Source organism: Euprymna scolopes, chromosome 20 (assembly GCF_053919585.1).
Source record: "Euprymna scolopes isolate OS-2025 chromosome 20, ASM5391958v1, whole genome shotgun sequence".
Classification (NCBI taxonomy): Eukaryota; Metazoa; Mollusca; class Cephalopoda; order Sepiida; family Sepiolidae; genus Euprymna; species Euprymna scolopes.
Window position 1 is genome coordinate 2,544,798 of NC_136501.1, and position 17,438 is coordinate 2,562,235.

A 17,438-nucleotide genomic window follows, 5' to 3' on the forward strand; every position below is an offset into this window, starting at 1 on the left:
TCTATCGTGCATATGTATACAGTGTGATGATGTATAGAAGTGAAATCTGGTCAGTAATGGTTGAGAACATGCATTTCAGGAGACTCTTATGGTATGACCACATTGAAAGAATGGATGAGAGTTTTGGGGGTTAGAAAATGTAGAACAGCTAACGTATCAAGGTTTGTTGGCAGATGAAAACTAAGGAAAACATGGAAAGAAGTGATAAGGATTGACTTGAGATAAAGAGGGATAAATAAAGACCTGGCCAGATATAGGTTAGTTTTGAAGTCAATTCCTAAAAACCATCGACAGATTCAAGCATATAAAATGGACATTAAACTGATGATGATGGTGGTGGTGGAAACTTTGCATTAACTGTTGAATCTGTTGATAAAAAATATCTGTTAGGTTTCATAGACAATCTCTTAATATAATTCTTGTTGATAATAATTAACATGCAAACATTTCTACCCAAAACATATGCTGTTTATTTATATTTTAATAATCAGGGCAGAGACAGAGAGTGAGACTTTTGCTCCTAGATGAATTCTCTTAACCAAGGGAAGAGTCTATCAGTCATGTTTCTGCAGTATGCTGATGTATTGAAGTGAAATCTGGCCAGTAATGGGCGAGGACATGCGTTGCATGAAAAGAAATGATATGAGAATGATACAATGGATGTGCAATATTTTAAAGACAGGTTTAGATCTGATGACCTCAGAGGAAAATTAAATTAGTGGAATTGCTGAGAGAGGATAACCAGTTTGTGTACAAGAAGTTTAAAACAATAAAGATTTATGAGAAATATCGAAAAAGTAGATTTGGATGGCAATTGAGATTGACTAGAAATTTTATAACTTAGTCATACCATTGGACAGGGTTTCCCAAAGACAGCTCCACAGAGCCCTGGAGCTCTGTAAGAGATGTTGAGGGGCTCCGGAAGCCGTTTTTAAAGAAGACCAAATGCTTTGTATAGAAAAATGAAATTGCTACAGACATTTAATTATTCATCTTTTTTTATTGGAAAGAGATATGATACATAACTACAGGTGTGAGGTGTTTCAAGATGGTTCATGGAAAAGTAAATAAAAAAATAAACAAAAAATGCAACAATTTTTGATTAATCAAAAATAAAAAAAATTAGTAAAATCATGAACAGGAACAATTAATGAACAAGTATAAATAAAAATTTGAAATTAATGTTTTTCATACTTATTTTAAAAATTATCTTATCTGTGAAAAAATCTTTGCCCTACTCAGGGGCTCCATGGTGTCCTGAATTTTGAGAAACCCTGTCATTGGAGCATATAGAAGAGTTAGTGCCAGTTTGATTGCAACAGAGTTTTGAAAAATCAAAGTCTTGGGTTACAACAGAAGATGCATGAATGTATGATGTGATAGCAAAAGTGAGGAGTAAGTTCAAGGAGTTTCTGTCATTACCAACCAGCAGAGCGTTATCACTATTGACCAAGGTAAGAGTCTATCAGTCGCATGTATGCAGCAGGACAATTGAGGTTGATTAGAAATTCAAGTGATTGGGGAGTGTTTATCAGGCATGTGTATGCTGTATACTGATGTAGAGAAGTGAAATATGACCAGTGAGGGTTGAGGACATACGATGCATGGATAGAAATGATAGGAGAATGATACGACTGATGTGTAATGCGAGTATTAAAGACGGGCTAAAATCTGATGACCTTGGAGGAAGATAAAATCTGGAGAGTATAGGGAGATGTATGCAGAGCAGGAGACTTTGTTGGTTTAGTCACATTAAAAAAATTGGATAATAATTTTTGAGTTAGTAGATGTAGAAGAATTGAGGTCAGGTCACTTCTGGATGGTGAGAAAGAGAGAGTCTAGTTTTGCCCTTTCAATTCTTCACAATTGAAACTAGTAATAAAAAAAGTTGTATCCTCTAATGCTCACGTGATATCACAGTCACATGTATTTGCTAACATGTTTTTACATGTAAAACCTTCCTCTTCGCAGCTTTGCAAGGAGCCGTGGTACAGCGGATAGAGTGCTTGGTAAAATTCAGTTGTAAAAGTTACCTTCTTATGAAGGTTTAAAGTTTCATTCTCAGTGCAGTTGACACTCAAAATACAATTGCAAATTACGTAGGACTTCTACTCAGTCATGGCTGACGGAATGAGAGCATCCCCCGCTATCCATGAATTAAATAAAGGGCTCCGGATTAGGGTTCTCGAATTCGACAGAAATATTCCCGAGTGCGACAAGATACACCTTAAGAAAGTCAGAGGATACATCGACCAAGACATTGTGAAAATAACATTAGTGCTTCAAAAATAGTTTAATTCATCTTTATGCAAAGAAGTTCAAGAGGTTATTGAAGTCTTTTATAAAACCTGAAAATACCTCCGATTTTTGTGAAATTTTAACAATACATAGTAGACATCACTTGATGAATATTTTATTAGACATCAATTAATGACTCTTCATCAAACTTCGGTTTCTTTGGAGCATTTTAAAAAGTTTTTAGGGAGCATAGTATGGACACAACGTCTCAATCTAAAATTGCAATATTTCAGAATTGCATTAAATTCAAACGATAGTCATTAGACATATATTCAGCAAAACTCCATGATTTTCAATTTCTTTTTAAAACTCATGTTTTTAACCTTGAATTTCAGACGTTTTCTAAAATCAAAATCATGTTATAGATTTTGATCAAAATTAGAATAAGGATTCTAGAAATATGGTTTAGTAGCATTATATCTTGATTTTAATCTTTTTAAGACTATTAAAAAAATGTTGCAAAACTGTTCTGCTTTAGTAATTAATTTTACCTATCCTTAGACAAATATTCCTGTAATATCTATATCATATTTCTCTTAGTTTGTCTGTCTGTCTGCCTGTTCCACTTTTTCTCACAAACTACTGAGTGGATATGGCTGAAATTGTGTATGGAGCTTTGTTATAATAAGGTGCAGCAAACTAAGTATTGTACTATCCATTTAATGCATAATTAGGGATTAGTATTTAATGCAAAAATGAACACCAATTTAACCATGTTCAACCATTAATTTGGCATAAAGCACTCATTCTAAGTCAACAGGCCATAACTTTTGCTCATTTTAACAGGCAAAAACTCTATCTTATAATTTATTTCTATGTTCATGTGTCTCATATGCAAATATTACTTTATATTTATTTGATGCAGTTAATTTAGTTTTAGTTGGAAACTTAATATTTCAGGGAGTTAGTATTTATGTTTTCAAATTGTCTTTTGCAATAGTTATACTACAGCATAAAATACGTTTATACCTAAGAAATATTTTCAATACAAATGAGAAATTGCTTATGGCAGTAAAAAAATTAAATTAATGATAAACAAAAAAGATGAAGCAAATAAGTTTGTGTAGAGTATCTAGGTCCAAGCTAGTTATTTTATTATTTGTATTCTCAAACAGATGATCATCAGAGATTACTCGCAACAACCAAAAGAAAGCATGCTGAAATAACCAAGGAACGCATAGAATCGCAAAAGATAGGAACTCATGATTTCAGGAAAATCTATAATAGTGTAGTGAATTAAGGGAACTCAGTAATTCCTCCACTATCCAAAAACGGAACTGCTTGCCTGGCGATTCGCCTCCAACTCCACCTTAGAGTCAACAATTTGAAGACTGAAGCCACACGAGATAATGTAAAAACCACCCCTACTCATGTCCTCGCCATAAAAAACTTAGACCCCCTCCAAGGCATGCGGGCCTGATCTCATCCCTGCTATACTCTCCCTCGATAATAGCGCCGAAGTACATGTATTTGGTGACTTCAATGTCCACCACAGTAACTGGCTTGTATTCTCGAATTACACAGACGTAGCTGGTAGCACAACACATAATCCATTCCCTATCTAAGACGGTTACATTCCTGACACGTTTCCCAGACCAGCAAGATCAACATGCCTCACTTCTAGATCTATTTTTGACAACAGTTCCTCATGATTGTACAACAAATGCCCACAGCCCACTCGAAAATGCTGATCAGGCTCACCCTAAATTCTCGCCCTAAAACTGACCCACTACTCAAAACAACAAGGTATTACAAAAAGGCCGACTGGGAAGCCATAAGGGAACTCATCAGAGATGCTCCATGGCAAAATATCTTTTCTCTCCCAGCTGAACAGTGTGCAAATGAGATCACTGAATGGGTAAAAACTGCAATTAAGGCACATGTTCCCACACGGAAATTCTATAGCAAACCCCACTCTCCTTAATGGTTTACCTCAGCTTGTGCAGCTGCTATTGCTCAAAGGCAGCATGCGTTCCACAGATTCAACTGACATAAGTCCAGTTCAAACAGCCAGAAGTATATAGAAGCCAGAAATAATTGTTAGGGAGTAATAGAGACAGCTAAGACCGATTACACTGAAACCACCAGAAAACGCATTGAAGCACAGAAATTAGGAACCCGTGATTTTTGGAAAATCTACAAGAGTGTAGTAAATAATGGGCAGTCAACGATTCCCCCACTATCAATCAATCATGAAGTTCCTTGCACAGCAACCAATAAGGCAAATCTGCTTGCCAGTCGGTTTGCCTCAAACTCCAGCACACCACTCCCTCCCCGACTTTCCTTTGTGGACAGACGCCATACAAGACGATTTGAAAATCACCCCTTCTCAGGTACATGGTATCATAAAAAACCTAGACACCTCAAAAGCGTGTGGACCAGATCTCATCCCGGCTGTGCTAATAAAAAATGCTCTGCTGAGATTGCTCCAGTTCTCTCCAAACTTTACAATAAATGCCTTAACGAATCTTGCTTTCCCGACTGCTGGAAAACCGCTTCTGTGGTACCAGTCTTCAAGAATTCTGGTGAAAGAACTGACCCACTAAATTATCGCCCCATTAGCCTCCTCCCACTTTTTGCCAAAATATTTGAGTCCTTAGTTAATCAAGCCTAGTCCAACACCTAACAGCTGCTAAACTCCTGACCGACAAACAATATGGATTCAGGCAAGCCGTTCAACAGCAGACATCTTAACTGTAGTCTCTGAAGGTATATACCGTTCAATGGACAAAACAGGGGAGGGTAGAGTGGTAGCCCTTGATATATCTAAGGCTTTTGACAGGGTATGGCACGATGGTCTTCTAAGGAAAATTAGATCATATGGTATCACTGGAAGAATACACAATGTAATTAAATCCTTCTTAAGTAAGAGAAAAATCCAAGTTGTCCTCGACTGTTGTACATCTAAACAATATGATATAAATGCGAGAGTACACCAGGGGTCTATCCTTGGACCTTTATTGTTCCTGATATTCATAAATAACCCCCCTGATAAAATTGTTTCGGAGATGGGTATATTTGCCGATGATACAACCCTCTATAACAGGCATGAGGGAAAAACAAATGAACACATGTCTAAAGAAACGGCAGAATCACTAGAGGATGACCTCCAATCTGTAGTGGAATGAGAACAAAAATGGATGGTCACATTCAATGCTGCCAAGACTAAGCTTGTTTCCTTCAATAACTACAAGAAACCTTTTCTACCACCAATAGCAATGGCTAAGAATACACTACCTGAAAGTACTTCCTTTAAACTCCTCGCTCTAATGTTTACAGGGAACATGAACTGGGATATATACTTTGAGAGCATTGCCAAGGCTGCTACAAAGAAGGTGGGCTCTCTCTACCGTGCCAGAAAATTACTTACGCCTAAAAGTATCCTGTACCTCTATAAGGCCACCATTCGCCCATGTATGGAGTATTGTTGTCATATTTGGGCTGGTGCATCTGTTGCTTGTCTCTCACTCCTGGACATGGTTCAAAAGAGAGTCGCCAACCTGATAGGTCCTTAACTGTCATCTAAGCTTCAGCCTCTGTCCCATCGACGAAATGTTGCATCCCTCTGCCTGTTCTACAAATACTTTACTGGTGGCTGCTCTGACGAACTGCAAGCACTTGTACCTCCTCGACGTACCTACCCCTGACAAACCCGACAAGCAACTAAGTCCCACCCCTTTTACAGTAGAGATCCCTAGGTGTAAGAAAGCCTTTTACTCCAATAGTTTCTTCCCCAGAACTGCAAGTCTTTGGAACTCCCTTCTGGGATACTGCTTTCCCAAAAGTACTGATATACAGAAGTTCAAGTGTAATGTGAACAAACATCTTTCTACTCATCTCCCTTCATAACGCCCCCGCTAATTGTCCCCGATAGTAGCCCCCTGCTTCAAAGTGGCACTTGCCTTGTTTGAGGTGAAGATTGAATAAAAAAAAAATAAAATAAATAAATAAATACTAATTAAGAAATGCTCAGCTGAGCTAGCCCTATTCTTTTTAAGCTCTACAATAAATGGTTTACTGAATCTTGCTTCCCTAATAGCTGGAAAATGGCCTCTGTAGTACCACTGTACAAGAATTCTGGTGAAAGAACTGACCTTCTCAATTATCACCCTATCAGTCTCCTCCCCCTCTTTGCTAAAATCTTTGAGACCTTAATTATTCAAGTACTAGGCCACCATCTCACAAAAGCAAATCTTATCTCTGACAAACAGTATGAATTTAGGCAATGTTGTTCTACTGCAAATATTTTAAATCATCTCTGAACCATGCACTGGATAAGATGGGCAAAGCCAGGACTGTAGCTCTTCATATATCCAAGGCCTTTGACAAAGTCTGGTAGGAAGGGCTGCTAATGAAAATTAAATCTTACAATATAATTAGACAGTAGAACCATCCAGGTTGTCATTGATGGACATACATCCAAGCAGCATAACATTAATGAGAAAGTGCCTCAGGGGTCGGCCCTTGAACCACTATTATTCCTGATATTCATAAACGACTTCCCTGATAATATTGTGTCCGAGATTTATATATTTGCTGATGAAACAATGCTCTATAACATGCATAAGGGAAAAACAGATGTACATAAATCTCAAACAATGATAGAATTCGTTCGAAAATGACCCCCAGATCATAGTTGAATGAGACTGTAAATGGATGGTAACATTTAATGCTAGTAAGACTAAGCTGCTTTCCTTTATCAATTACAAGATGCCTCTCCAAACACGGATATCCATGACAAATAACACCCTACCTGAAAATTGTTCCTTCAAACTCCTCAACTAACATTCGTGAGCAATATGAACTGGAACAAAATTATTGATTACCATTGCAAAGGCTGCTGCAAAGAAGGTGGGTTCTCTCTATCGTGCTAGAAAACTACTCACACCTGAGAGTATCCTGTACTTCTACAAGGCCACCATTCACCCGTGCATGGAATATTTTTTAAAATCTTTTTTTTTACATGGTAGTCACCACTTATCAAGGCCCGGACGCCACTCGGGGATAAGGGTTATTGTGTGTATAGTAATCAATGGGATAGTATCGTAGTAATAGTTAGTATTGGAGATTTGAGAAAGTGTCTTACTTAAGAGGGCGGTTCATTAGGAATTTGTTTATGTTCGACTTGAAGACATCCAAGTCAGGTGGGAAACAGGCAAACGGAAGAGTTCCACAGGCGTGCACTTCTAAGAAAGAAGCTTTGTTCATGGAATCTACGTTTTGGTTTTGGAACACAGAAAGAGTGGGGAAAATTTTTGACAGTTGTTTTAGCTAGATGTGTGTTTCTTGTGAAAGATTGGCGAGGGGGTGTGGCAGAGATTGGAGCTCAGACGAGCACTTGCCATAGAAGTAACGATAAAACAAAGACAGGCTTGCAACATCTCTCCTGTGGGAGAGAGGTTGCAGGGAAAAGAAAAGGGCATCCTCCACTAAGCCACAAAGTCTATTTTATACTCTGTCAAGGCAGGATAGGCTGTTTTTAGCAGCTCCTGCCCAGATGTGGCAGCAGTAGTACTCCATCCTTAGACGTACTTAGTTTTTATACAGATAGAGAATTGCATCAGCAGTGAGATATCTTCTAGAACGGTAGAAGGATCCTACCATTTTTCCAGCGATCTTGGCAACTGACTTGATGTACGTGTAAAGGTCAATCCCAGAAGCTTATCAAAACATGGAGCCTCCCCTAGACTAGAGCCATCCATTTCAATTGATGCCAGTGGGGATCAGTGTTGATGATGTAAAGATAGGAGCTTGGTTTTAGATGCATTAAAAGTAACCAGCCACCTCTTCCCCCACTGTACCATGCGCTCAAGATCAGAGAACTTTGTCATTTACGGCCTTAGATGTGTTGCCATAAATGGTCGTGTCATCAGCATAGATGTCAACGAATGATTTAAATATGTGTTTTGCAAGATCATTAATGTAGATCAGGAAGAGAGTTGGGCCCAGGATGGACTCCTGAGGGACTTCAGCATTAATACTGTGGGCCTCCAATTTCTGCCAATCAACCACTACTCTTATGAGCCTATCGGAGAGAAATGATTTAATAATTGAGAAAACATTTCCAGTTATACTGTAGCTGGAAATCTTGTGAAGTAGGCCCTTATGCCATACCTTATCAAAGGCCTTTGCCACATCTGGGCTGGTGCATCTACCACTAGCCTCTCCCTCTTGGATAGGGTCCAAAAAAGGGTTTTCACTCTAATAGGTACCAATTTGTCAACTAAACTCCAACCCCTGTCCCATCCCTGCAATGTTGCATCTCTGTGCCTGTTTTATAAGTATTTTAATGGAATGTGCTCTGATGAACTCATCACACTTGTGCCCCCTCGACGTACATAACCCTTATAAACCTGTTTAGCAACAAAATCTCACCCCTTCACTTTTGAGGTCCCTAAATACTATAAAGCTTTCTATTCTAATAGTTTCTTTCCTTGAACAGCTAGACTTCGGAATTCCCTATCTGCTTCCCTGGCTGTACTGATGGCCCCAAATAGTAGCCCCTTACGTCCAAGTGGTGATATGCCTTGTTAGGGATGAATGTGAGTAAAAAAAAAAAAAAAAAAAAAAGAAAAGGAAAAAAAAACCCCAAGATTTCTAGTACTCTTCATCTCTTTCAATAACCTTTGCAAATGAATTTGTGTTATCACAACAGCCCCTTACCATTGACTTCTTTCTTACAATGGCCATTATGCTTCATTGGAACTTGGGTGCCAACAAACCTCTTCAAGCTCCCAGTCTTCTTTGCACACATCCAGTGGAGGTTTGGTTAGTGCTTTCTCTCATCAGTCTTTCCATTCTCCTTGATCCTTCATGTCTTTGGTATGATGCCTGTCTATGTTGACGCTACCATATTTTGAGGGGAGGGGGGTAACTTACACTTTTGCAGCTTCAGTTTTCTTGGTTCCATATGGTGCTTTTCTTTTGCTTCGCTTTTGTTGCAGATTTAATTATTTTCCGTATTCAAGGGTTTTTCGAATTATTTCAGCTGTTCTCTTTTTTTTTTTTTTTTTTTTTTTACAAGGTGGTCATCACTTTCTCAGGATTACTGTCTGTTGTATCGTTTCAATCTTCCCCTTAATTCTGATTTCTCCTAGTCATTTTTCCAAGTTCTTTGGGATTGTTCCTAATACATGTACATCAAGTCTGTTGCCAAAGTAGCTGGAAAAATGGTAGGATTCTTCTACCGCTCCAGAAGATATCTCACTAATGATGCAATTCTCTATCTATATAAAAGCCAAGTACATCCAAGGATGGAATACTGTTGCCATATCTGGGCAGGAGCTGCTAAAAACAGCCTATCCTGCCTTGACAGAGTACAAAATAGACTTCGTGGCTTAGTGGGGGATGCTCTTTTCTCTTCTCTGCAACCTCTCTCCCACAGAAGAGATGTTCCGAGCCTGTCTTTGTTTTATCATTACTTCCATGACAAGTGTTCGTCTGAACTCCAATCTCTGGTCCCCCCTCGCCAATCTTTCACAAAAAACACCCGTCTAGCTGAAACCACTGTCAATAATTTTCCCCACTCTTTATCTGTGCCTAAATCAAAACGTAGATTCCATGAGCAAAGCTTCTTTCTTAGAAGTGCATGACTGTAGAACTCTCTTCCGTTCGCCTGTTTCCCACCTGACTACAACTTAGATGTCTTCAAGTCCAACATAAACAAATTTCTGATGAACCGCTCCCGTAAGTAAGACACTTTATCAAATCTCCTTTACTAACGATTACTACGATTCTATCTCATTGATTATTGTACACGCAATAACCCTTATCCCTGAGTGGTTTCCGGGCCTTGATAAGTGGTGACCTCCATGTGAAAAAAAAAAAATTATTATTATTATTATTGTCATTTACTACTCGAGAGAGTACCACTTATCAAGTCCAAAGGCCACTCGAGGACAAGGGTTAATGAATGTCGAGTAGAAAGTGAGACAATGCGTAATGGTGGAACTTGTGGAGTTTTTGTTGAAGACGACAACAAGAACTTATTTACATTAGACTTGTAAACGATCATGTTATAGTCAGCTGGGAAGCAGCACCACAGTATTGTGTTCCACAGATGGACAATTTTAAGAAAGAAACTCCGCTCATGGAATTTTCTTTAGTTTTAGGCACAAATTAAAAAAAAATTTTTTTATATTGCATTTTCACCCCAAACAAGGCACATTACCACTTTGATGTAGGGGGCTACTATCAGGGACATAAGCATCAGGGGTACTGTGTAGGAAGTTGGATAGCAAGATGTCGGTTCACATTGCACTTGAACTTCTGCTTGTCGGTACAGTCGGGGAAGCAGGGACCCGGAAGGGAATTCCAAAGTCTAGCTGTTCTGGAGAAGAAACTACTAGAGTAGAAGGCTCTCTTACATCTAGGGATCTCCACTGTGAAGGGGTGGGATTTAGCTGCTTGTGAGGGGTATTTACGTCTAGGGGGCACAAGTGCTTGCAGTTCGTCAGAGCATTCACCGTTAAAGTACTTGTAGAACAGGCAGAGGGATGCAACATTTCGTCGATGTGACAGAGGCTAAAATTTAGCTGACAGTTCAAGACCTATCAGATTGGCGACTCTCTTTTGAACCCTGTCAAGGAGTGAGAGACTAGTGGCAGATGCACCAGCCCAAATATGACAACAATACTCCATACACGGGCGAATGGTGGCCTTATAGAGGTATAGGATACTTTCAGCACGGTAGAGAGAACCCACCTTTCTCGCAGCGGTCCTGGCAATGTTCTCAATGTAATTGTTCCAACTCATATTTCCTGTGAACGTTAGGCCAAGGAGTTTAAAAGATGTACTATCAGATAAAGAGTCATTGGCCATTGCTATTAACGGTAGGGAAGGTTGCTTGTAATTATTGAAGGAAAGAAGTTTAGTCTTGGCAGCATTGAAGGTGACCATCCATTTTTGTCCCCATTCCACTACAGATCGGAGGTCATCCTCTAGTGTTTCTGTCATTTCTTTAGATATGTGTTCATTTGTTTTCCTGTAGTGTCTGTTATAGAGCGTGATGTCGTCAGCATACATACCCATCTTACAGACAATTTTGTCAGGGAGGTCATTTATGAATATTAGGAATAACAGAGGTCCAAGGATAGATCCCTGAGGCAGTCTTGCATTTATATCATATTGTTTAGATGTACGACCGTCAAGGACAACCTGGATTTTTCTCTTATCTAGAAGGATCTAATTATGTTATGTATTCTTCCAGCGATTCCGTATGATCTGATTTTTTTTTTTATATCTAGAGCTACCTGTCTACCCTCCCCACTTTGCCAGTGACTGGTATATACGTTCTGAGATTACAGTTAGGATGTCTGCTGTGGAACGGGCTTGCCTAAATGCATATTGCTTGTCAGTCAGAAGTTTAGCATCTGTAAGGTGATGGACTAGAGCTTGATTAATTATGGTCTCAAATATTTTGACGAAAAGTGAGAGGAGGCTAATGGGGCGATAATTTAGTGGGTCAGTTCTTTCGCCAGAATTCTTGAAAACTGGCACTACAGAAGCAATTTTCTAGCAGGCAGGAAAGCAAGATTCATTAAGGCATTTGTTGTAAAGTTTGGAGAAAACTGGAGCTACTTCGGTGGCACACTTTTTTAATAGCACAGCCAGGATGAGATCAGGTCAACATGCTTTTGCAGTGTCAAGTTTTCTTATGATGGCATGCACCTGAGCAGGGGTGATTTTCAGATCGTCTAGTGTGGTGTCTGTCCACAAAGGAAAGTCAGGGAGGGGGTGGTTATCAGACTCCAGTGTGGAGTTTGAAGCAAACCGTCTGGCAAGCATGTTAGCCTTCTCAGTTGCAGAGCAAACAACCTCATGATTGTTTGATAGTGGGGAAATTGTTGAATGCCCATTATTTACTACACTGTTGTAGATTTTCTAGAAGTCTCCGGTTCCTAATTTCTGTGCTTCGATGCGTTTTTGGGTGGTTTCAGTAAATTCTCTCTTAGCTGTCGCTATTTCTTTCTTACAGTTATTTCTGGCTTCTATGTACTTCTGTCTATTTGAACTGGACTAATGTCGGTTAAATTTGCGGTATGCATGCTGCCTTTGCGCTATGGCAGCTGCACAAGTTGAAGTGAACCATGGGGGAGTGGGGTTTGCTATAAAATTTGTGTGTGGGAACATGTGCTTCAATTGCCACTTTGAACCATTCAGTGGTCTCATTTGCACACTGTTCAGCAGGAAGTGAAAAGATATTTTGCCATGGAGCGTCCCTGATGGGGTCCCTGATGGCTTCCCAGTCAGTCTTTTTATAATATCTCGTTTTGAGCAGTGGCTTTTCAGTTTTAGCTCTAGAGTTTAGGGCGATTTCAACCATTACCACAGCATGATCGGCATTCCCAAGAAAGCTGTGGGCATTCGTTACACAGTCATCAGGAACTGTGGTCAGAAACAGATCTAGAAGTGATGCGTGTTGTTCTTGCTGGTCTGGGAAACGGGTTGGAAACGTAACCATCTGTGATAGGGAATGAGATATAGAGAAGTTATGTGTTGTGGTACCAGCTGCATCTGTGTAAGTAGAAAATCGAAGCCTGTTTTTGTGGTGGACATTAAAGTCACCAAATACATGCACTTGTGCGCTAGTCTCGAGGGAAAGTGCTTTATCCATGCTGTAAGAGACTTTGTCTATTAGGGTACAGTCCTGGGTCGAGGGAGAGTGATAGAGAAAATAAAAGTAGCTAATGTTATGTTGTATGTTTAGTCTAAAGCACATAAAGGCTTGATCGTCCGATTCTAGTTTAGTTTCTCTTGTCAAGGAGAGAGTGTTTCGATTGTAGACTCCAAGTCTATGCATATGTCTGTCCGAGTCCTTAAGGCAGAGTGGGAGGTAACCAGGCATGTTAAAGTAGTTAGAGGGGATGGAGGAGTGTAGGTTAGTATCACTTAGTGCTAAGATATCCGGGGTGCTTGATAAAGAGTAACGGAAATTATTAGTTGTTATAGCTAGACGAGTATTTGTTGTGAATGTTTTGTAGGGGGGGACCATAGATTGGAGCTCAGTCGAGCACCTGCTGTGCAAATATCTGTTATTATTCTTTTTATCTTACTAGCAAGCCTTCCCAACGTTCCTCAGAGGCGTAGATAACAAAATAAGTGCATAACATCTTTCTTTTACATCTACCCCTTTTTCCTTCTCTAGCAACTGGTTCAATATAACAGAAAAAAGACTATCTGACCTTGTTTCAGTGTTGTTTTTGAAAAAATAAAAAACTACCAGTAAAAATTAAGAAAAGTGTCCTCCCCTCCCCATAGGAATAAATATTGCAGTATTTTATTTTATCATAACTAAGTCAGCGGTCACACTGAATTTGATGAAGTAAGGTTTATAAATGAATTTTGTGTAGTTTATGACTTTTAAAACAGAAACACACATGCACACACACTCAAACATACACACTCACACAAACGCACACAGGCACAAACACACACACACATAGAGGTACAAACACAAACACACATACAAACAAACGCACACAGGTACACACACACACACACACACACACATACAAACAAACGCACACAGGCGCACAGACACACAGACACACACAAACAAATGCACGCAGGCACAAACACACACACACAAACAAACGCACACAGGCACAAACAAACACACACACAAACACAAACAAATACACACAGGTACACACACAGAGACACAAACACACACACACACACACAAACAAACAAATGCACACAGGCACAAACACACACACACACACAAACGCACAGGCACAAACAAACACACACACAAACACAAACAAATACACACAGGTACACACACAGAGACACAAACACACACACACACACACACATACAAACAAACGTACACAGGCTCAAACACACACAAACACAAACAAACATACAGATACACACACACAAACAAATGCACACAGACACGAACACACGCGCATAAAAACAAACGCGCACACACACACAAACAAACGCACACAGGCACAAACACACATACACATGCTCACTACTTTCCTTTATATGTTAGCTTGTATATTTCTCATATTTTTATATACTGTCGTTATATTCGCGGATGATCCGTACTGATGACTTAAAATGATAATATCTCATTTTTGTTTTTCAGCTGTGGTCCCTCAGCAGCAGGAGCTGCTCGCATGAGTTTGCCCCCAGTGTTGACCCAGAGCTGTTCTCAACGGAAATGTCTTGACGTGCCAAGACCTTCCTTCAGTGGCCTCAGTGGTGGTGGAGATGGCAGCGATGAGGATATGGCAAATTGTCTCGTTCTCAGCGTCCCTTCAAAACTCAACATAGTCGCACCCTGGGAGGACCCGGACTAAGACAGAACCTCATTCACTCTCACTCTTACACACACACACACACACACACACACACACCTCATTGATGGATTCTCATGATGGTGGCACCAAACTTCAAACAAATGAGACACATTTGAATTATTTTATTTTTTTAATTTTTTTTCATTATCATGTTTTTGTTTTCTTTAGAAATAATGAAAAATATAAAACAGCAGATTTTGTGAAATCATTTGATTAGACAAGTTATTCAAATTGATTCTAGAATTTTACACGTGATTGAAAGGGTATGATGTAGTAACAGCTTCCATCATAATATATATACTAGCAGGCTGCCCAGCATTGCTCGGGCACAAGATACACTTAAATATGATACTTTAATTCATGTATTTATTAGTAGAGCGACAATTCTCTATTGATTATTATATAGTACCTAATATGTAGTAGTGAGATCAAAACTAAAAATATATTTATCGAAATTAAAATCAGAATTGAGATCAAAACATACAACTCTCTACCCTCATTCCTTAGTCTTAGCTTTTGAGCCATGCCCATATATCTATCTATATATATATATATATATATATATATATATATATATATATATATATATAGTCATCCACATACAGTACTGTTTCGCAGCTCATCAGTGCAGCTAGACAGGCAACTGCCTCAAGCTAGGATTGAAACCTGACCACCCAAATGACAGTCAAGATTTCTCACCATTGCGCTATACAGCTGCTGCTGTGTGGGTAATATATACATACTAGCAAAAATACCCATCGTTGACTGGGTTCAAAAACAGCCTACAGAAAATGGACTCTGATTTATGAAAGTATGATAGCTTATGAAAAGGAAGGGTTGTAAAGAGATAGCTTCGAATTTGGGGGTATCAAAACCAAAGCAAAATATGATGAAAGTAAAAATAAAATAGATAAACCCCATAATTTATTATACCATACCTGTTCACACTGAAACACTTATCACAATATTCTGTGGATCTATATTAAAAAACCTTGTTAAACTTTGTGACATATTTCCATTCTATGGAGGTCAGGTGCGAACGAACACCCTATAATTTTATTATACCATATTTCTTGAAACTGAAACAATTATCAAAGTATACTTATGCAGATAGATATGAAAAGTCTTTATTAAAGTTTGTGCCTATTTCCATTCTATGGAGGCCAGGCGCGAACGCAGACCCCACAATTTTATTATACCATTCCTATTTAAGTTAAAATATACTTATCAAAGTATTATTATGTACATCTATATCAAAAACACTTGTAAGCATTTTTAAAAAATTTTTTATTTCCATACTTTGTGGACCAGGCGCGAACGCAGATTCCACAATTTTAATGAATCACCGTTCTGCCAGATCAAACATACCCATTCCTGTGTCTCGATACATCTTCTATCATTATATGTAATCAGTTTTTTAAAATAGTCAACCATATAGGAGCCTATTCGTGACTAGACACACACACACACACACACACAGATATTCAGCTTTATATTATATATATATATATATATATATATATATATATATATATATATATATATATATAAAAATTAATCTCTCATCCCTTTTTTAAAAGATGGAATCGCCTGATCATGGAAGACAACATTTAAGCAAAGGTGAAAGGTCTATATATATATATATATCTATATATATATCTATATATATATATATATATATATATATATCTATATATATATATATATATATATATATATATATATATATATATATATCTATATATATATATATATATATATATATATATCTATATATATATATATATACTCGGGGTTTTTTTTTTTATATTCAAAAGTAATGGACTAATGAATTCAACGAGGTTGTTAGATAGTGCTCAATAAAAAGAGCTGATAATACTTGTTTATTGTTATATAAACATGCTCACATCCCGCTGCTACAAATAGCCACTTGTTTCAATCAAACAACAGATATCATCAGGCAGCGACTTGACTATTCAAAAGTTCAATGAATAATGGATTTTTATTTTAGGTAGGAACTCTTTAGAAGTTGGAGTTAAAAAACTTAAAACACAGGACTTTAATTAAATAAAAAAGTAAAAAGGGAGAGGCAATTTAAATAAAGTTAAAAAATTACAATGGGGAGAGAGTGATTGAGAAGAGAAAAAAAGGAATAGAGACAGAAATAGAGAAAGAAAATATAGAGAAAACAAAATAGAGAGAAAAAGAAGAGAGAAAATATATATATATATATATATACATATACATATATATATATATATATATATATATATATATATATATATATACACATACATACATATACACATATATACATGATATGGAGAAGAAAAAAAGGAGAGAAAAAAGAAATAAATGGTTATAATAAAGAGAATAAGAACTAGAAGGAAAAGGAAAGAATAATGAGATCTAGTTAAATAGGGAAAGAGAGAAAGTAAGAATTTGACAGTGTATAGAAAAAGAAAAAGAAAAAGAAAAAACCTGCGTGTCAACCAATTTATGAACAATTATACAATTCAGTAATGAAACATATTATTACAAATACAAACAGAAGATACAATCCAAGCGTCAGAAATGAACGTGTCAAAAAAGGCAGTGAATGTATTCGGCTAGCATATTTATCCTCTTACATACGTCCACGAGTAAAATCAACGCAATTCAAACATACGTCTACCATTAATTAGGCCCTTTATGCTAAATAATATAAGTTTAAAGTTTTCGCGTTTTTATTAGATAAATATATGAATAAAAGAAGAAAATAATGATAAAACAATATTAAAATTATTATTAATAACAATAAACATAATAGTGATAATAATAATAATA

The 17,438-nt window shown here is 37.7% G+C and overlaps 1 long non-coding RNA gene across 1 annotated transcript in view; it reads left to right on the forward strand.

The window, feature by feature from the left end:
* The window catches only part of LOC145241292 (uncharacterized), a 34,345-nt gene extending 19,292 nt beyond the window's left edge, over nt 1-15,053 (forward strand). Inside the window, exon 2 of the long non-coding RNA XR_013862535.1 lies at nt 14,399-15,053. This is a non-coding gene — a long non-coding RNA (uncharacterized LOC145241292). The remainder of the gene's footprint in view (nt 1-14,398) is intronic.
* Nucleotides 15,054-17,438: the final 2,385 nt, after the last annotated feature.